Here is a 21,681-nt window from a genome sequence, read left to right as displayed (position 1 = left end):
AACACAGCAGTCCCCGGGCTTCATTTTTGCTAAAAGCACACTGCAATAAGAGCTTCCTGTCTGTTCCCTTCAGGAACATTAGCAGGGAGATCACAGTTGAAGAATTGAAGCTATTTTTCTATGCTTTGCTTTGGTATTTTTCACCTCTCTTTGTAAAGCCCAACCACTTGGGACAGCTCACATGGAGTAGATGGGATGTGTCGATTTTCTGGGAAGTTAATCTACAGCCATTGCCTTCTGCTGGAACCGTTCTGCACAGATGACGATCCGGGTTTACCAGTATATCCATACATCGATTTATTTGTTAGGTGACAGCACTCTAGCCTCATTCAGATCACAACCTTCTCTGCTACCCAGAAATATAAGGCACCATGAGGACAACCTCTTCAGGAAAGCACATCCCATATCTCTGAAACATGTTTGCGTTGGCTCGCCAGAACTTGTAAGGCTTTTCAGAAAGCTGGGAGAGCAAGATGGTTTTGTTACATAATCTGTCTTTGCAGAGAAACAAATCCAAGTGGAGGGTGCAGAGAAGAAGGGAAACATCATGAACATGAGCTGGCAGCCTTAGTGACATTCTTGCCTTATGCAAAGAGGCCAAGTAGTGAATGGCCATAGAAATGAAACTACCCTCCCAGCCATGGAAATGCTTATCAGGATCGGGACTGAGCTGCATTGGAGAGGCAGTGACGGGGATGTTTTTGCTGCCACTGTCCATGCTATACCTGGTTTTTGGATTAACAGATGACTTCTGTTTCCAGTGCTGTTGCTCTGGTGCCTTTCATGCCCACCGCATTCCCATATACACTAGTCTCTGAGAATATAATGCAACAGGCAAGGGGAAGAATCACAAAATGTGGATTGTCAGTGCTCACGAAAGGTGCCAGGTGGCAACACTAGACTCAGAGGTAAACGGAGAAAGTAAAGAGAGAAGCTCTATTCCCACTAAACTATTAATTTTTCCAGTGGAGCTAGCTGGTAACAACCATGCTGTCCTAGCTCTACTAGAGCACCCGGTAAAAGCCAAGGGCAGAACTACAAAGGCTGCCTAATGGCATTCTGAAAGTGAAACCAAAAGAAATCTGTTTCCATTCTGTCTGCATTCACTTGTGAAACAACCCAACCAAGTAAGGTAGCAATGCAACTCCAGAAACCAGGGGCCAGGGCTGGTGCAAGGAAGTTTCACGCCCTAGGCGAAACTTCCACCTTGCGTCCCCTCCCGCTCCCGCCCTGCGGCAGCTCCCCGACCCCCCCTCCGCCCTGAGGCGCCCCTCCCCGCAGCAGCTCCCCCCCCAGGGAGCCGTGTGGCAGCTCCCCACCCCAGCTCACCTCTGCTCCGCCTCCCCCCGAGCACACCGCCCCCACTCTAATTCTCCTCCCCTCCCAGGCTTGCGGCGCCAAACAGCTGATTGGTACTGCAAGCCTGGGAGAAGTGGAGTGGCTGCTGCTCTGGGAGAGGGAGTCTGAGCCGCACGTGTCAGCGTGCCGCCGGCAGCCCAGCCCAGGAACGCTGTAAAAAAAAAAAAAATAAAAAAATTGGGGGCACTGCTTTTTGGCATCCTTAAATTTTGGCGCCCTAGGCAACCGCCTAGTTTGCCTTACTAGTAGCACTGGCCCTGCAAGGGGCGGCTCTATGTTTTTTGCCGCCCCAAGCACGGCAGTCAGGCCGCCTTCGGTGGCATGCCTGCGGGCGGTCCGCAGATTCGGCAGCGTTTCTGCAGGTGATCTGATGGTCACGAAGGCCGCCTGACTGCTGCTGCCCTCACAGCGACCGGCAGGCCCCTCCCCCGCCCAGGCTTGCCGCCCCAGGCACGTGCTTGCTGCGCTAGTGCCTGGAGCCGCCCCTGCCAGAAACCAATCTTTCCAGGACCTCCTTGGGCCTTAGAGAAGTACTTCAGCCTGGGTTAGCAGTTCACCCCATTTATCTAATGCAATAACCAATATGGCCAATTCCAAGTGTTTAAAAAACACAAGTCAGGGCTACCAAAAATGAGATTGGCAAAAGTGCAACGTTTTGAGCCTTGGGGTTCTTTTTTCCTCCACTGGTTTTGGATCTTTTCAGGTTCATATTTTCAAGCTTTTCTCTGCAGCCATGCGGGCTAGAAACTGGGCTTTCGTTATAAAAAGGAACATTTTTGCATAACAACTTGACTGCAGGAACTGGGTCTTTAAACACCAAAATAGCACAAGAATCCTGATGGAACTGGAGTAACTGCCGTTTCATAGGTCTTATCAGTAACTGTCTCCCCCATGCAGGCCTGAAGTCACAAATCTAGCTAGCTCGGTAAAAAGCCAAATGCTAGACTTAATCCAATGGTTAGATTACAAGAAACAAATCAGAACTTCCCAAACACGTCAGATGGGTTATTCTGAAGGTGAACTCAACTGGGACCAGGATCCTTTACATTCCTTATAGCTTGCAGCTTAACAATGGGAGAGGAGGCACAAAGAGGGTGGGAGTCAGCGTCTGCCATTAGTGTAATTAGTATTTATTTAACCCCCTCCTGTTTTTATTAGGGGTTCTTGTGAAGCAATGAGAGGCTCATTCACTACAAAGCAAAGGAAGCCAGAACTTCACCTTGAAGAGGTTTCAAAGTGTTGGAAGTTCCACTATTATAATGCGTTTGTTTTCCTCTTTGTTGAGTGCACACAACTTACATACAGGGTTGTTAAATGAATACTGGTTTGTACACCAAAGCAAAACAACACACAGCCAAAAAACAACACTCTGCCCCCCAACCCCACACACACTTAAATCAACATTTACAGGAACAGGATATAGGGATATACCTGTTAAAAGAAAAAGCTATAACTGCTGGGGGTACATCCTGGCTCCACAGAAATCAATGGCAAATTTCCCACTGATTGACGCCAGTGGAGTCAGGATTTCACCCTGATGCACAAGGTAAAGCTGAGAAGGATGCTGATCTATTGGAAAACTAGGTTTGTGCCACCCCCTCCCCCAACTGCACCATGCTTAGTCAAGTGGTCTGAACAGGGGAGTGGGAACCAGGAGCTCCTGTCTAGCTCTATTTCAGACACTGAGGTGAGGCAACTTATCCAAGGTCACACAACAGGTCATTTGCAGCGTGAGGCACTGAACGCAGGCCTCCTGAGTCCCCTTCAAAGGTCCTATCCACTGGATCAGGCTGCCTCTCCTGACGCTCTTAATTTGGAAAAGATGGTTACTCACCTTTGTAACTGTTGTTCTTTGAGATGTGTTGCTCATATCCATTCCAATTAGGTGTGCGTGCACCGCGTGCACAATCGTTGGAAGATTTTTTTACCCTAGCAACTCTCGGTGGGTCGGCTGAGGCGCCCCCTGGAGTGGCGCCCTCATGGCGCCAGATACATGCCCCTTCCGACCCAGCTCCCCTTCAGTTCCTTCTTGCCGGCTACTCCGACAGTGGGGAAGGAGGACAGGTTTGGAATGGATATGAGCAACACATCTCGAAGAACAACAGTTACAAAGGTGAGTAACCATCTTTTCTTCTTCGAGTGCTTGCTCATATCGATTCCAATTAGGTGACTCACAAGCCTTATCTAGGCGGTGGGGTTGGAGTGAGATGTCGTGGAGTGAAGGACCGCTGAACCAAATGCCGCATCATCCCTGGACTGCTGCACTATGGCATAGTGGGAAGCGAAAGTGCACGGATGACCAAGTCGCTGCCCTACAGATCTCCTGTATGGGCACATGAGCCAGAAAGGCAGAGGACGAAGCTTGAGCCCGAGTGGAATGGGCAGTGAGTCATGGAGCTGGGACACCAGCCAAGTCATAACATGCACGGATGCATGATGTAATCCAAGATGAGATTCGCTGCAAAGAGACCGGAAGGCCTTTCATCCGGTCTGCCACCGCTATGAACAGTTGGGACGTCTTTCTGAACGTCTTTGTTTGTTCGATGTAAAAGGCAAGAGCCCTGAAAACGTCTAGGGAATGTAGCTGTTGTTCCCTTCACGAAGCGTGCGGCTTCGGGAAGAAGACCGGGAGGAAGATGTCTTGGTTGTCATGGAAGGCAGACACCACCTTAGGGAGGAAGGTGGAGTGTGGTCGCAGCTGTACCTTGTCCTTATGCAACACCGTATACGGTGGGTCCGATGTGAGGGCTCCTAAGTTCTGAGACTCGTCTCGCCAATGTGATAGCAATGAGGAAAGCTGTTTTCCAGGACAGGTACAGAAGTGAGCAGGTGGCCATCGGCTCGAAGGGGGCACCCATGAGTCTAGATAGGACCAGATTGAGGTCCCACGTAGGGGCCGGCTGATGAATTTGTGGGTACAGGTGTTCTAAACCCTTGAGGAACCTGCTTACCATGGGACTGGAGAAGACTGAGTGCCTGTTCTTGCCCGGGTGGAAGGCTGAGATCGCTGCTAGGTGGACTCTGATAGATGAGACAGCTAAGCCTTGCTGTTTCAAGGACCAGAGAGAGTCTAGGATGGTAGGTACTGGCACCCCCATAGGGATAGCGTTGTTTAGGGCACACCAGCAGGAGAAGCGCTTCCATTTGGCCAGGTATGTGGACCTAGTGGAGGGCTTTCTGCTTCCCAAGAGCACCTGCTGCACTGAAGTGGAGCAGCGCAGCTCGGATTGAGTCAGCCATGCAGCATCCAAGCAGTCAGGTGGCGGGACTGCAGGTCCAGATGACATAACCTGCCGTGTTCCTGAGTGATCAGGTCCGGCCACAATGGTAGAGTGATTGGTTTGGTCACCGACAGATCGAGGAGTGTGGTGTACCAGTGTTGTCTGGGCCATGCTGGAGCGATCAAGATTAAGCGGGCCTTGTCTCTGCGTAACTTCAGAAGGACCTTGTGGACCAACGGAAATGGAGGGAAGGCATAGAGCAGGTGGTCTTCCCACGGCATCAGGAAGGCATCCAACAGGGAGCCCGGGAACGTCCCTGGAGAGAGCAGAACACCTGACACTTCCGATTCTCGCGAGAGGTGAAAAGGTCTATGTGGGGAAATCCCCACCTTCGGAAAACAGAATGAATAATGTCCGGACGTATCGACCACTTGTGAGCCAGGAAGGACCTGCTGAGGTGATCTGCTAAGGTGTTCTGGACTCCTGGGAGAAAAGACGCCACCAGGTCGATTGAGTGGGCTATGCAGAATTCCCAGAGATGTATGGCTTCCTGACAGAGGAGGGACGACCGCGCTCCGCCTTGCTTGTTGATGTAAAACATGGCTGTTGTGTTGTCTGTAAAGATTGTGACAAAACGGCCCTGCAGAGGTTCGTGGAATACCTGACACGACAGGCGTACTGCTCTCAGTTCCCTGACATTGATGTGCAAGGTTATTTCTTGTGCGGACCAAAGGCCTTGTATGCAAAGGTCTGCGAGGGGAGCGCCCCATCCCAGAGATGATGCGTCCGTGGTGAGGACTAAAGAGGGTTGTGGAGCATGGAATGGCATCCCCCCGCAAACAAGGCTGGGGTTTAGCCACCAACCCAGAGAGGATAAGACCTCTGTCGGCACCGTGAGTACTGTGCCCAAACTGTCCCAGCCTGGACGGTACACTGACGAGAGCCAGGTCTGAAGCGGGCGGAGACGTAGTCTGGCATGTCTGGTCACAAAGGTGCACGAGGCCATGTAGCCCAGAAGACTGAGGCATGTGCATGCTGTCGAGGTCAGGAAGCTTTGGAAGCTGCGGATAATGGTCATCATGGACTGGAAGCAGGCCTGCAGTAGGCACGCCCTGGCGAGATTCGAGTCCAGGACTGCCCCAATGAAGTCTATTCTTTGGGTTGGCTCCAAAGTGGACTTTTCGGCGTTGAGCAGCAGGCCATGACGAACCGAACATGAGACCGCACCTGTAGCTGTGACTGACCCCGAATGAGCCAGTCGTCGAGGTACAGAAACACTTGGATCTGATGTCTGCGGAGCCAGGCCACTACGACAGCCATACATTTTGTGAAGACCCTTGGCGCTGTAGACAGGCCGAAGGGGAGGACCATAAATTGGAAATGCTGCTGTCCGACCACAAAGCGAAGGAACTGCCTGTGCGGTGTGTAAATCGCTATGTGGAAGTATGCGTCCTTCATGTCGAGGGCGGCGTACCAGTCTCCAGGATCCAGGGAAGGGATAATGGTTCCCAGAGTAACCATGCGGAACTTCAACTTTAGCATGAATTTGTTGAGTCCGCGTAGGTCCAGGATGGGCCGAAGTCCCCCCTTTGCCTTGGGGATTAGGAAGTAGCGCACGAGTAAGCTAGGGATGTGGAGGTCAGCTATGCCGCTCTCCACAGTTCCAACGACCGTCACGGGTGGTAAGAAGAAACTGAGGGGGCGCTGGATTGGCAGGGGCATATATCCGGCACCATGAGGGCGCCACTCCAGGGGGCGCCTCAGCCGACCCACCAAGAGTTGCTAGGGTAAAAAATCTTCCGACGATCGTGCACGTGGCGCGCACACACACTTAATTGGAATCGATATGAGCAAGCACTCGAAGAAGAATAAGGTTTTTGTCCACTTTCCCAAATCAAGAAAAGTCATCCCTAGCAACAGAGACTCTCAGTGGCAACAGGATCACCTCCTACACACAAACCTGTCAAAGGTGGCACCTCTTTACAAATGTATTTAAACAGTAATAGCTGCTCCCCTTCCGTTTTAGAGGCGATCTGGAGTAAGAGGCATAAGAACATAAGAACGGCCATACTGAGTCAGACGAAAGGTCCATCTAGCCCAGTATCCTGTCTTCCAACACTGACCAATGCCAGGTGCCCCAGAGGGAAAGAACAGAACAGGTAATCATCAAGTGATCCATCCCCTCTCGCCCATTCCTAGCTTCTGGCAAACAGAGGTTAGGGACACCATCCCTGTCCATCCTGGCTAATAGCCACTGATGGACCTATCCTCCATGAATTTAACTAGCTATTTTTTGAACCCTGTTATAGTCTTGGCCTTCACAACATCCTCTGGCAAAGAGTTCCACAGGTTGACTGTGCTTTGTGTGAAAAAAATACTTCCTTTTGTTTGTTTTAAACCTGCTGCCCATTTGGTGCCCCCTAGTTCTTGTGTTATGAGAAGGAGTAAATAACACTTCCTTATTTACTTTCTCCACACCAGTCATGATTTTATAGACCTCAATCATATTCCCCTTAGTTGTCTCTTTTCCAAGCTGAAAAGTCCCAGTCTTATTAATCTCTTCTCATACGGAAGCTGTTCCATACCCCTAATAATTTTTGTTGCCCTTTTCTGAAGCTTTTCCAATTCGAATATATGTTTTTTGAGATGGAGCGACCACATCTGCATGCGGTATTCAAGATGTGGACATACCATGGATTTATGTAGAGGCAATATGATATTTTCTGTCTGAGAAATGGCACCAATGCAACATCACAGAGGGAGGGAGATGGGCCATATAAGGCAGTTACCTTTTTCCGTAACTGCTGTCCTTCGAGATGTGTTGCTCATGTCTATTCCACAGTAGGTGTGCCTGGAGCAGTATAAGGGGAGCTGCACGCTCCCCCCACCCTCAGTTCCTTCTTACCAAACAACTCCGGCAGCGGGGAAGAAGGGCAGGATGTGGAATAGACATGAGAAACACATCTCAAAGAACATCAGTTACAGAAAAAGGTAACTGCCTTTTCTTCTTCAAGTGATTGCTCATGTGTATTCCACAGTAGGGGATTCCAAGCTGTATCTGCTGGAGGTGGGTAGGAGTTCACAAGTTCTCGGGACAGAATACCGCCCTGCCGAACCCAGTGTCATCCCTGGTTTGGGAGACTATCACATAGTGCAAGGTGAACATGTGAACCGAAGACCACGTGGCGGCCCTACAAATGTCCTGAATAGGGACGTGGGCCACAAAGGCAGCTGACGAGGCCTGCGCCTACGTCGAGTGTGCCCTACACTAGGCGATGGGGGAACACCCGCCAGCTCATAACAGGAGCGGATGCACGAAGTGATCCAGTTGGACAGTTGCTGAGTGGAAATCAGCTGGCCTCTCGCGCGCTCAGTTGAGGCGACAAACAGCTGCGAGGACTTTCTGAATGGCTTGATTCGCTTGAGGTAGAAAGCCAGAGCCCGCCTCACATCGAGCGTGTGGAGGCAGCGTTCCTCATTAGTCGCGTGGGGTTTGGGGCAAAGGACTGGTAGAAAAATGTCCTGACCCATGTGGTAGGTGGAGACCACTTTCGGGAGGAACACGGGGTGTGGGCGGAGCTGGACCTTGTCCTTATGAAACACAGTATAAAGCAGCTCTAAGGTCAGGGCCCTGAGCTCCGAGACCCACCTGGCTGATGTGATAGCAACCAGGAAAGCCACCTTCCATGAGAAGTGAGACCAGGAACATGTGGCCAGTGGCTCAAACGGGGGCCCTGTAAGCCGAGCCAGCACAAGATTCAGGTCCCACTGCAGGACCAGGGGCTTAGAATAAGGGTAAAGCCGGTCCAAACCCTTAAGGAACCGGCCGGTCAAAGCATGGGAGAACACCGTGTGACCTTGCACCGGGGGATGGAAAGCCGATATGGCTGCCAGATGCACCCTGATTGATGAAGGCGCCGGGCCCTGGGCCCTTAGGCGGAGGAGGTAATAGAGGATAAGCTGGATCGGGGCGGCCATTGGGGATACACCTTGGTCCGTGCCCACCTAGCAAAATGAGACCACTTCGCCATGTAGGAGCGGCGCGTGGAGGGCCGTCTACTCTCATGGAGGACGCACTGAACCAGAGCTGAGCATGTCCTCTCCTCGCCACCTAGCCATTGAGCAGCCACGCCGTGAGGTGAAGAGCTGCCAGGTTGGGCGGAGGAGACGGCCCCGGTCCTGAGAGAGCAGGTCCGGGCGGAGTGGCAATGGCCATGGCGGAGCCACCGCCAGGCCCAAGAGGGTCCCGTACCAGTGCTGCCTGGGCCACGCCGGGGCAATGAGGAGGACCCTGGCCTTGTCCATCTTTATTTTCTCTAGGACCCTGCTGATCAGCAGGAACAGGGAGAAGGCATATAGGAGTTGGCCTGACCAGGGCAGGATAAAGGCATCGGAGATAGCGCCCCTCCCCAGGCGCCCCCGGAGCAGAACCGGGGGCATTGTCAGTTCTGTCGGGTCACGAATAGGTCCACCTGGGGAGTTCCCCACCTCCAGAAAAGCTAGAGGGCCACTTCCGGGTGTAGGGACCACTCATGCTGAGAGGAAAAATCCCTGCTCAAGTGATCCGCCCTCACGTTCCGGGCACCCGGTAGGTGAAAGGCTTTTAGGTGGATGTCGTGGGCTATACAGAAGTCCCACAGACTGAGGGCTTTGTGGTAGAGGGTGGAGGATCGGGCCCCACCTTGCTTGTTGATATAGAACATCAAGGCCGTGTTGTCCGTGAGAACCCTGACTACCTTGCCCTTCAGGTGCGAGCGGAAGGCCGTACACACCAGTTGCACCACCCTGAGTACCTTGACGTTTATGTGAAGGGTCAGGTCTTGTGGAGACCACAGGCCTTGGGTCTGAAAATTCCCCACATGGGCTCCCCAGCCCAGGTCCAATGCATCGGACACCAGTTCCACGGACGGGGCCCTGCCCCTGCCCCTGAACGGGACCCCCCGGCGCATGTTGCTCAGTGTGGACCACCACTGTAGGGAGGCAGTCACCGAGTTCAGCACGGTGAGGACCTTGTCCAACCTGTCCATGGCTTGGGAGAACTGCGAGGCCAGCCAGAGTTGGAGGGGCCTCATCCTGAGCCTGGCATGATGGATCACATACGTGCACGCCAACATGTGACCTAGCAGCTGTAAGCAGGACCTGGCTGTCGTCACCGGGAACCTTACGATCAAGTGGATGAGCCCTTTCAGGGTCTCGAACCTGTCTGGGGGGAGAGAGGCCGGGGCCGACGTTGCATCAAGGAGTGCCCCGATAAACTCTATGCATTGGACCGGGACTAACGTGGACTTGGTGTTGTTTACCAACAGGCCCAGGGCGGTGCATGTGGACAGGAGTGCCACATGATCCCTCACCTGCGATCGGGAGGTGCCCTTGACCAGCCAGTCGTCCAGATAGGGGAATATCTGGACTCCACGGCACCTGAGGTAGGCCGCTACTACCGACATGCACTTTGTAAAGACCCTGGGGGCAGTAGACAGACCAAACGCGAGGACCATGAATTGGTAGTGATTCTGTCCCACCACAAAACGGAGGAAGCGCCTGTGCCCCTCGAATATGTGTACATGGAAGTATGCGTCCTGTAGACTGAGGGTCGCGTACCAATCCCCAGGATCCAGGGAGGGGATGATGGAGGACAGGGAAACCATGCAAAATCTGAGTTTTACCAAGTACCGGTTCAGACCTCACAGGTCCACTATGGGTCTGAGCCCCCCTTTGGCCTTTGGGATAAGGAAATACCGGGAGTAATAGCCCTTGCCCAGGAACTCCTTGGGCACCGTCTCTATCGCTCTTAGTTCCAGGATCCTCCCGATCTCCTGCTCGAGCAGAGCCTTGTGTGATGGGTTCCCCAAGAGGGACAGAGGTGAGGGGGTGGTTGGGCGGGTAGGAGGTAAACTGGAGGGTGTAACCTCAGGAGATGGTGTTGAGGACCCAACGGTCCAAGGTGAGCCGCGACCATTTCGGGAGGAACGCACACAATCGCTTGGAAAAAGGGAGCTTTATTGGGGGTGGATCCCTGCTGAAAACTGGCGGGGTACCCCCAAGCGTCCCATCAAAACCGCCTTTTACCCTCCTACTTGCCCTTAGAGGACCCAGGCTAGGAGGCAGGCCAGTATTGTCTTTGCGGGCGTTTCTTATAGTCCCGTTGCTTCTTATGGGCGGCCTCGTATTTTGGGAGGGCGGCCTGGGTGGGAGCCTGCTGTGGCTTGAACTTGGGTTTTGCCAGAGCAGGGACAGAGGCCCAGGGTCTGGAGGGTCGTGTGGGAGTCTTTCATGCCGTGCAGCCTTCTGTCCGTTTCCTCCGCAAACGGCGCCTTCCCATCAAAAGGGAGATCCTGCATCGACAACTGCGCTTAGCTGGATAGCCCAGAGAGCAGAAGCCAGGATGCCCGTCTCATGGACACCGCCGAGACCACGGACCGTGCGGCCGTGTCCGCTACATCCGAAGCAGCCTGAAGAGACGCCCCTGCGGCAGCTGCCCCTTCCTCCACGAGTGCCTTAAACTCTTTTCTATTGCACTCCCGGAGTGAGTCCTCGAACTTGGGGAGGGAACCCCAGAGATTAAACTCCTAGCAACCCAGGAGAGCCTGATGGTTTGCTACTCTCAGCTGGAAGCTTGACGACGAATAAATTTTTCTCCTGAAAGCATCCAGCCTCCAAGAGTCTTTGTTCTTTGGGGTCAGGGCTGGCTGCCCGTCGCTCCCTGTGGTTGACCAATGCGACCACCAAGAAGTTAGGCGCTGAGTGGGTATACAAATACTCGTGTCCCTTAGTGGGTACAAAGTACTTGCGCTCCGCCTTTTTAGAGATGGGAGCCAACGAGGCTGGTGTTTGCCACAGGGCACTTGAAATTCTCGCCACCCCTTCGTGGAGCAGCAAGGCCACCGTGCCCGGTGCTGAGAGGGACAGAACATTGAACAGGGAGTCTGAGGGCTCCTCCATTTCCTCTGCCTGGAGACAGAGGCTTGCTGCCACCCTTTTTAGTAATTCTTAATGGGCCCGGTAGTCCTCCTGCGGACAGGGCGAGGAGGCCGGTGTGGTGCTTTGGGTGTCAGTCGGCACTGGAGGATCCACCACCTGGTTGGACTCTGGGCACGGCACTGAGGAAGTGGGTCCCGTTGACTCTTTCCTCAGCGGTCTAGGGATGGAGGTCTATAGTACTTCTGATGCCCCCACCGGGGGCTGCGTCGGAGGCCACGGTGCCCACTGGTACCACTGGGCTGGCCACGATGCACAGTACCACTGCACTTGCTGACGCACCGGCAGGGCCGGTCGATCAGGCTGGCGTACGACACGCTGCTGCCTCCGGACCAGGAGTGGCAGCAGTGCCAGGATCTACATCGACCACAGGACTGCGACCTCGAGGCGGGAGAACAGCACTGACAGTAGTAGCTGCTCCGTGAGCGGTCTCAACGGGCGGATCCATGACGGCGAGGAGCTGGCGATCGTCACCCGGAGCTATGGTGCCTTGGCAGAGATTTTGAGCGGGATTCCGAGCGGGACCATTGGTGATGTCCGCCGTGGTCCCATCTGTGCTCGCTCTGTGAAGACGAGCGGTACCAGGAGTCCCAATCGGATGGCACCAATCCAGAAAGTCTAGCCGGAGTCGAGGGCGATCCACATGGACTGAGCCCTGAATGGTCACTGGGCGGTGAGCGGTGTCGGGAACATTCCCTTGACCAAGACCTGTACTAGGCCGGGGCAACTGTGGCCATCCCAGCGGCGGCTTGCCTCTGAAGCGTGAGGCCGACATTGGCAGCGCTCTCGGCACTAGCATGGACATGACATCTTTAGCCGCCTGGAGGGCTTCGGGCGTAGATGGCATCCGGACATCCAGAGAGGCCTGTTCCGAAGGGGCTGGGCTACTCAGCTCCGCGTGAGTCAGAGGCCTGGGGCCCGATGAGGACCGAGGACTACCCGACATGGGCCTAGTCTCTGTCCCAGACTTCCCTCAGTGCCGTTACGAAGAGGAAGTTTTTCCGGTCCTCTTGGCATGCCCCGTGGAAGGGGAGTGGTGCCGACTAGTCGAAGGTACCGGAGGTCTCTGCGTACCGACGCCGCGGTGCTGGGTACCAGATCAGAGCGGCGTGCCGGGGTCAGGGCCAGCACCGACTTCATCAGGATGGCCCGGAGTCTAATGTCCCTTTTTTTTTTAGTCCGGGGCTTGAACGACTTGCAGATCTTGCACCTTTCGCTGATATGGGTTTCTCCCAAGCAGCACAGACAGTCTGTGTGCGGGTCACTCCTTGGCATACAACGCCTACAGGAGCTGTACGATTTAAATCCTGGGGCACGGGGCATGCCCCGGCCTGGGCTCACTAACAAACTAAACTTCACTGAAAACTAAACTGACTACAGGTACTACTGAACGAACAGTTCTGGGGACAAGCTGCAGTAACGCAGTTCCAACGCACCTTCACTGGTGGCAAGAAGGAACTGAGGGTGGGGGGGGAGCGTGCAGCTCCCTTTATACTGCGCCAGGCAGGCGCCACTCCAGGGATCGTGGGGGGCACTCCCCCCTGTGGGTACTGCTAGGGGGAAAACTTCCAGCACCGGTGCAGATGGCGAGTATGCACACCTACTCAGTGGCGTAGCCAGCTTCTAAGAGGAGGGGGAGCAAACATAAAAAAGGCGCCCCCCTTGGCTCCTCCTCTGGCCACACCCCCCTTGGCTCCTCCTCCGGCCGCACCACCCTTCCCCCCCCCCCCATGGCTCCTCTGGCCCTGCCGTGCCACCCCTGTGTGCTCCCCCCGGCTCCTCCGGTCGCGGCTGCCGGCCGCCATGCTGCGCCCCCCCAGCTCCTCCGGCCGTGCCCGCCGCCCCACCCTGGCTGCCGGCTGTGCTGTGGGCCGCCAGCCTGCGCCCCCCCTTGCTCCTCTGGCTGCGGCTGCCAGCTGCGCTGCAGGCCACATGCTGCGCCCCTGCTCCTCCGGCCGTGTCCGCTGCCCCCCCATGGCTACCGGCCGTGCTGCGGGCCACCAGCCTGCGCCCCCCCTCACGCCTCTGGCCACTTTTGGAAAGGCGGGGAAAGCAGCTGCTTCCCCTGCACCCCGCTAGCTATGCTACTGCACCTACTGTGGAATACACATGAGCAATCACTCAAAGAAGAATTGTTGTTCCCCAGACTAAGGATGACCATCCAGATTTCAATGCTAAGTACCCTAAATGCCTGGCTGCGAAGATGGTGTCGCCAGGAGGGCTTTGGCTTCCTAGACCACGGGATGCTATTTGAGGAAGGACTGCTAGGCAGAGATGGCGTTCACCTTTCGAGGAGGGGAAAGACCCTATTCGGACACAGACTGGCTAACCTAGTGAGGAGGGCTTTAAACTAGGTTTGACGGGGACAGGTGAGCAAAGCCCACAGGTAAGTGGGGAATATGGAGACCGGGGAGATGGGTCGGAAACAAGAGGGAGTGTGGGCTATATTGGCAGTGAGAAAGGAGAGTCAGGACAAAACTGGGAGGAAAGATCAAACAAGTATCTTAGATGCCTATATACAAATGCAAGAAGTATGGGGAATAAGCAGGAAGAACTGGAAGTGCTAATAAATAAATACAACTATGACATTGTTGGCATCACTGAAACTTGGTGGGATAATACACATGATTGGAATGTTGGTGTGGATGGGTACAGCTTGCTCAGGAAGGATAGACAGGGGAAAAAGGGAGGAGGTGTTGCCTTATATATTAAAAATGTACACACTTGGACTGAGGTAGAGATGGACATAGGAGACGGAAGTGTTGAGAGTCTCTGGGTTAGGCTTAAAGGGGCAAAAAACAAGGGAGATGTCATGCTAGGAGTCTACTACAGGCCACCTAACCAGGGGGAAGAGGTGGATGAGGCTTTTTTCAAGCAACTAACAAAATCATCCAAAGCCCAAGATTTGGTGGTGATGGGGGACTTCAACTATCCGGATATATGTTGGGAAAATAACACAGCGGGGCACAGACTATCCAACAAATTCTTGGACTGCATTGGAGACAACTTTTTATTTCAGAAGGTTGAAAAAGCTACTAGGGGGGAAGCTGTTCTAGACTTGATTTTAACAAATAGGGAGGAACTCGTTGAGAATGTGAAAGTAGAAGGCAGCCTGGGTGAAAGTGATCATGAAATCATAGAGTTTGCAATTCTAACGAAGGGTAGAAGGGAGAACAGCAAAATAGAGACAATGGATTTCAGGAAGGCAGATTTTGGGAAGCTCAGAGAGCTGATAGGTAAGGTCCCATGGGAATCAAGACTGAGGGGAAAAACAACTGAGGAGAGTTGGCAGTTTTTCAAAGGGACACTATTAAGGGCCCAAAAGCAAGCTATTCCGCTGGTTAGGAAAGATAGAAAATGTGGCAAAAGACCACCTTGGCTTAACCATGAGATCTTGCACGATCTAAAAAATAAAAAGGAGTCATATAAAAAATGGAAACTAGGACAGATTACAAAGGAGGAATATAGGCAAACAACACAGGAATGCAGGGGCAAGATTAGAAAGGCAAAGGCCCAAAATGAGCTCAAACTAGCTACAGGAATAAAAGGAAACAAGAAGACTTTTTATCAATACATTAGAAGCAAGAGGAAGACCAAAGACAGGGTAGGCCCACTGCTTAGTGAAGAGGGAGAAACAGTAACAGGAAACTTGGAAATGGCAGAGATGCTTAATGACTTCTTTGTTTCGGTCTTCACCGAGAAGTCTGAAGCAATGCCTAACATAGTGAATGCTAATGGGAAGGGGGTAGGTTTAGCGGATAAAATAAAAAAAGAACAAGTTAAAAATCACTTAGAAAAGTTAGATGCCTGCAAGTCACCCGGGCCTGATGAAATGCATCCTAGAATACTCAAGGAGCTAATAGAGGAGGTATCTGAGCCTCTAGCTATTATCTTTGGAAAGTCATGGGAGACGGGAGAGATTCCAGAAGACTGGAAAAGGGCAAATATAGTGCCCATCTATAAAAAGGGAAATAAAAACAACCCAGGTAACTACAGACCAGTTAGTTTAACTTCTGTGCCAGGGAAGATAATGGAGCAAGTAATTAAGGAAATCATCTGCAAACACTTGGAAGGTGGTAAGGTGATAGGGAACAGCCAGCATGGATTTGTGAAGAACAAATCATGTCAAACCAATCTGATAGCTTTCTTTGATAGAATAACGAGCCTTGTGGATAAGGGTGAAGCGGTGGATGTGGTATACCTAGACTTTAGTAAGGCATTTGATACGGTCTCGCATGATATTCTTATCGATAAACTAGGCAAATACAAATTAGATGGGGCTACTATAAGGTGGGTGCATAACTGTTATTAATGGTTCCCAATCCTGCTGGAAAGGCGTAACGAGTGGGGTTCCGCAGGGGTCTGTTTTGGGACCGGCTCTGTTCAATATCTTCATCAACGACTTAGATATTGGCATAGAAAGTACGCTTATTAAGTTTGCGGATGATACCAAACTGGGAGGGATTGCAACTACTTTGGAGGACAGGGTCATAATTCAAAATGATCTGGACAAATTGGAGAAATGGTCTGAGTTAAACAGGATGAAGTTTAACAAAGACAAATGCAAAGTGCTCCACTTAGGAAGGAAAAATCAATTTCACACATACAGAATGGGAAAAGACTGTCTAGGAAGGAGTACGGCAGAAAGGGATCTAGGGGTTATAGTGGACCACAAGCTAAATATGAGTCAACAGTGTGATGCTGTTGCAAAAAAAGCAAACATGATTCTGGGATGCATTAACAGGTGTGTTGTGAGCAAGACACGAGAAGTCATTCTTCCGCTCTACTCTGCTCTGGTTAGGCCTCAGCTGGAGTATTGTGTCCAGTTCTGGGCGCCGCATTTTAAAAAAGATGTGGAGAAATTGGAAAGGGTCCAAAGAAGAGCAACAAGAATGATTAAAGGTCTTGAGAACATGACCTATGAAGGAAGGCTGAAAGAACTGGGTTTGTTTAGTTTGGAGAAGAGAAGACTGAGAGGGGACATGATAGCAGTTTACAGGTATCTAAAAGGGTGTCATGAGGAGGAGGGAGAGAACTTGTTCACCTTAGCCTCTAAGGATAGAACCAGAAACAATGGGTTTAAACTGCAGCAAGGGAGGTCTAGGTTGGACATTAGGAAAAAGTTCCTAACTGTCAGGGTGGTTAAACACTGGAATAAATTGCCTAGGGAGGTTGTGGAATCTCCGTCTCTGGAGATATTTAAGAGTAGGTTAGATAAATGTCTATCAGGGATGGTCTAGACAGTATTTGGTCCTGCCATGCGGGCAGGGGACTGGACTCGATGACCTCTCGAGGTCCCTTCCAGTCCTATAATCTATGATTCTATGATTCTATGATTAAATCTCTTCAGTGAGGTCCAGCAGGTTGTCTGGACAGTCAGACAGACTTAGGAGTGACTGTCATCCAAGGAGATTTCCTTGCAAAGAGAGACCTGCATGTATAATTAGGTGTGAATACAAGTCTGAAGCCCAAACTCTCCTCCAATCCTGACCGGCATGAGCTAGGCTAGTTCCAGAGGCAGTCTACTTAGTCCAGTGGGAGAGGTAGGGGAATCCAGCTATCCACAGCTGGAAAGATGGTTGCCCCAGAGGAGATAACATATAAATGGGAATGTGGTGGCAGAATCCTCTGGGTTTCCAAAAGGAACTTAAAGGACCCCTTGTAGGGCAAAGAAAAAAAGATCTGTTATAGAAATACATTTTCTCTATCCCTAAGACAGCAGTGTCCACCTAAACAAATGGGAACACTGATAACTAACATGTAGGTGCACGAATCTGTTTCTCCTCCAACAGGTTTTTGCTGCACTTGAACATTTGACTGTAATGGAGCTGATGGATGAACTGCTGTATGTCATTCACAGCCAGTTTTTATCAGTGGAGCTGCCCAAGGCAGCAAATCCTCTACCCAGGGTCTACTCACTGTGGGCAACAGAATCATCATGAAGCCTCCCACAACCCTCAAGCCTGCAGAGATCACTGCAGAAGGCACTGGAGGCAGGGCTAGCACAAAGGGGCCAAATAGTGGCATAATACTTAAGGGTTTGAGTGAGACTTTAGCCCAAGGCCATCGCCCCTGCCTAAGCCAATCGTTTCCTATGCCTGGACATCAGTGCAACCTACTTGTGAGTTGCCTCTCTCTTTACAGAGCTGTCCTGGAAAAAGGCCAAGATTATCACTCCCTCTCTACACCCAGAGATCTGCAGGGAGAAGCTCCTCTTTGGTATGCAAGGTTGGGTCCCAGGGACTGGCAAGTAGGGCAGGCAGGATGGTCTGGAGGGTGAACTGTCCCTCCAGATAATCATACAGAGGTCGGGTCATGTGCCCGCCATGACTGTAGTGGGGGAACATGGTTCAGGTCCCAGGATGTTCCCACAATTCCTCTAACCCCAGAACTATTTCCTGGACAGGGGCAAGTGTAGGGCATACCACAAGAGGAGCCAGTGAATCATCTGTCATTTTAATAAAGCCACCTACTGCGGCTGTGGTGCTAAACCTGTGAGAAAGTAATAAGTACACAGACACCACCCCGGCTAACCTGCTGGTTCACTGAGGAGCATGTAAGCTGGTTGTGCCCATATACACATACAGGCACTGCAGCTTGTTACACAATGGCAGCCCAGATGGGACCTGACCTTCTGTGCTTCTCAGGCAAGTCTGTCCAAACAGGGAAGTGACCAACATTTACACCCCAGCAACAATCTTCTCCAACTGTGCTGAGGTCTGAGGGCTGCTAGGCCTTGGGGATTTGTGGGAGCAGTTTAATGGATTTTAGGCACTTCTATGAATGTCTGAATTAATTCTCGTCCCCAGAACTGAGATGGTTTCCAAGTTGCTCTGAATCTCATCCTCTAGAAAGCCACCGTGCCTTCAGTCTGTACCCCCACACACTGCATCAGGATGGAATGAGGCTTCATCACCGCAAACAGCACAGACAACCCATCACATTCACAACTACTGACTAGTGACAGGAGACCACCAGAGGGCTGAAATTAGGGAATCTGATCAGATCCACCTCCCATCTCTGCAGCCACTGGCCTCCTCAAAGGCACTCTTCTGGAGTACAAAGTTCACTTGGTGTAGGCAACCTTGTGTGAGTGTTGCTGAGTTACCCCTACAAGCCAACCAGCACTCACCCTCCCCTCCACTCTCCTCTCATTTCTGCCACCTGACTCAGCCAAAGCACTGCTGGTTCTGGGTTCTCTAGGGACAGGCTCACCTACGGAAAAGCAGAAAAGAAATGAACTCCATTGAGTTCAGCACAGAAGTGTCTCAATCCCCTTCCCTCCTCAGCGTGCACCCTTATCTTATCTGAATTCTTTCCCCATGTCACTGAGACTCTGGATTCTAACATTCTGTCCTGCAGCTTCCCAGAGACACAGACCCATCCCTTTGCCCCCTTTAGCTTTTTCACACTGGCAGTGAATGAAGGAGCAAAGGACACGTGGCCATTCAGAAATTCTGCACAGGAGCCCATGTAAGCGCTCTCCATCTATCAGATTGCAAGGCAGACTTCGATGGCATCTATTTAGTGCCATAAGGAGTCAGATTTTTATAATAAAATAGCTATACAATGACATAATTAAAGTGTTGCCAGTTTAATGTCCCTGTTTTTCTACAGTATATTCACTGACCTTTGCTTAACTGTTGTGTCATTCTGTCACCACTCCTGGATTGGGGTGCAAAATCCCACTGTACTGCAAGCATTTCATATGACAAGTGGGCCTACACATTCATCAGCTTTATCATCTTATACAGTACTTAGCTGGGTCTCTAGAAACAAGCCCAAAACAATTTCCGATCTAGCTGGTTAACATCCTGTAGTATTTATCTTCAGAACCATGCACCTTTGCTCGTCCCTTACTCTTTTCCTTATCAGGGGAATTGAAATCCCCAGTGAACTGGCATTAGAGAGTTTTGTTTTGAAGTCTCCTTTATCTGCATATGTCTGTTAACAACAACAAAAATGCTCACCTCTTGTGTATCCATCCAATGTGCCTTCTTGGTTTGCCATAGAGTGGTTGCTTCCACCCTCTCCACTTCATTGTAAATTCTCTTCCTGTAAAGTAGTCAGAAATAATTTATTTCTTTGCAGAGAGTGGGGTTTTAAAGTTAAAAATCAATGAAGGGTGCCTCTGTTCAGTGAAAAGTGGCAACTGAAATATACTATCCAGTGAAACCTACTGACATACACTTATTCCCCAATACCTAACCTAAGCTAGGCTGTCACACTACTGTCAGCATGGGAAGCAGTTCCTCTGCATCAGTCATCTCTCAGTATCTTCAGACATCCCCTCTCCTCTTCATTCCAAACTTCATTCCATCATCCCTCTAGTTCCTGGACAGTCAGTCAATATAGGCTGTCCAAGTCCTGTTCTAGCAGAATCTCACTACTTCTGATTCACCGTAATTTGTCAGAGGTCTTCCATGAAGCACCAGTTAGTAAAGCTTGATCCTTTTGTTCCCTTCCTGTTTAAGCCACGTTTTCACTGCCCCAATGTCTCAGAGTTAGCTAGACACATCTGTGTCCAATGTGGATGGGGAGCAAGGCAATCTATCCACCCAGAGGTTTTACTGTTGTTGTGTTCTCAGGTTGGTGAAGCAAACTGCTTTGCTGCTAGGTTTCAGTTAAACTCAGCAGGAAAGTGACATCTCCACAGTAATCAAACAAGAAGGTTTCTTCCCATGAGGTTCTTAAGATCAAAACAAAGATGCTCCTATTTCAGGACGACAAGGCAGCAAAGAGGGAAGTGGGTTCTGTGGACTCCATGGGCAGAATGTTCCCTTGTTGATGGAAACAGAAGGTTGCCTCTGGTAGAAAAACTCTCTCTTTCCCTTCTGCCTCATTAAAATCTCCTTTCAACTTTTTTCTTTAACTTCCTTTCCAGCTGTTGTACCTTCTGCAACTATACCTCGCCACACTGATTTAATAAGGATTTAGCCCTCAGAACAGATTAAGAAGCATCATGTATCAGATAAGGAGGACAACAACAAAAATGAGGGTGGGGGGCACAGAAACCTCTAGGGAGCAATGCTGCATCCAAAGGGGAGAAGAGCAACACACACAATAAAAAAGCTGAGAAAAAGAATTAAGCGAACATAGTTACCAGTGAGCACATCAAAGGCACCAGGCAGATTTAACCAATATCTATTATTTGAGGAACTGTCTTTTAAGGATGTATAGTGCACATTTAATGCAAGGTCTTCCTTGCTCTAATTATTAATTCACATTACAGTAGCACCTAGAGGCCACAGCCATGACTAGGGTCCCATCACATTAGGTGCTGTACAAAAACACAGAATGAGGCAATCCCTGTCACAAACTGACAATTTACATGCACAAAACAGACAAGGGGCAGAAGGGAGAGACAGGCACCAAGAGGGGAAGAGGCTTGTCTAAGGTCACACAGCAGGTCAGTGACAGAGTCCAGAACAGAATCCAGGGGCTCACTGAAATCAAAAGCAAAATGCCCATTGACTTCAATAGGGCCAGGATTTCACCGCTGGTCTCCCGATTCCCAGTCCAGGGACCGGTTCACTACACCTTGCTCCTCTCCACCTTCCATCAGTGAAGCATCAGCAGTGGAGCTCAAGGGTTCTGTCTCAGCAAACGTATCATTAAGTACTATCAATTCCTTTACCCCAGGAGCTGGGATTTAGCTCATGCCTTAGTAACCATACTCCTTAAAGATCGCTAGCTGTGGAAAAACTTGCATACAGTTTTCTCATTGTACTTATCAAGAAGGCGGCCATATGGATATACATACAGGTATTTGTAAAACAGTGCCCATCACTAGAGCAGCAAGACTTCCCTGCTTCTCCCCCACCCCGAAAAGTCTATCACCCACATCACACACACATATATATTAAATTACACTAAAATACACCCATGAGACGCCTCTTTACTACGACCCTGGAGAGCAAACATACCAACCCTGCCCACCAGGGAAAGTATGTTCTATAGCCAAGGGCTCTCTGCCAACAGAATTCTAGGAACAGTTGCAGAGCGTTATCTGATGAACTGATAACTGTAGCATCTCTGCGTTAGCGCTACAACGACCCTATAATACATTGCAAAGCATTACAGAAATCCACTTTTATTATAAGGGGGCAGGGGCAGGAGTACTCAT

Source organism: Chrysemys picta, chromosome 7 (genome assembly GCF_011386835.1).
Source record: "Chrysemys picta bellii isolate R12L10 chromosome 7, ASM1138683v2, whole genome shotgun sequence".
Lineage (NCBI taxonomy): Eukaryota > Metazoa > Chordata > Testudines > Emydidae > Chrysemys > Chrysemys picta.
Note: the sequence above shows the minus strand (reverse complement) of the source record.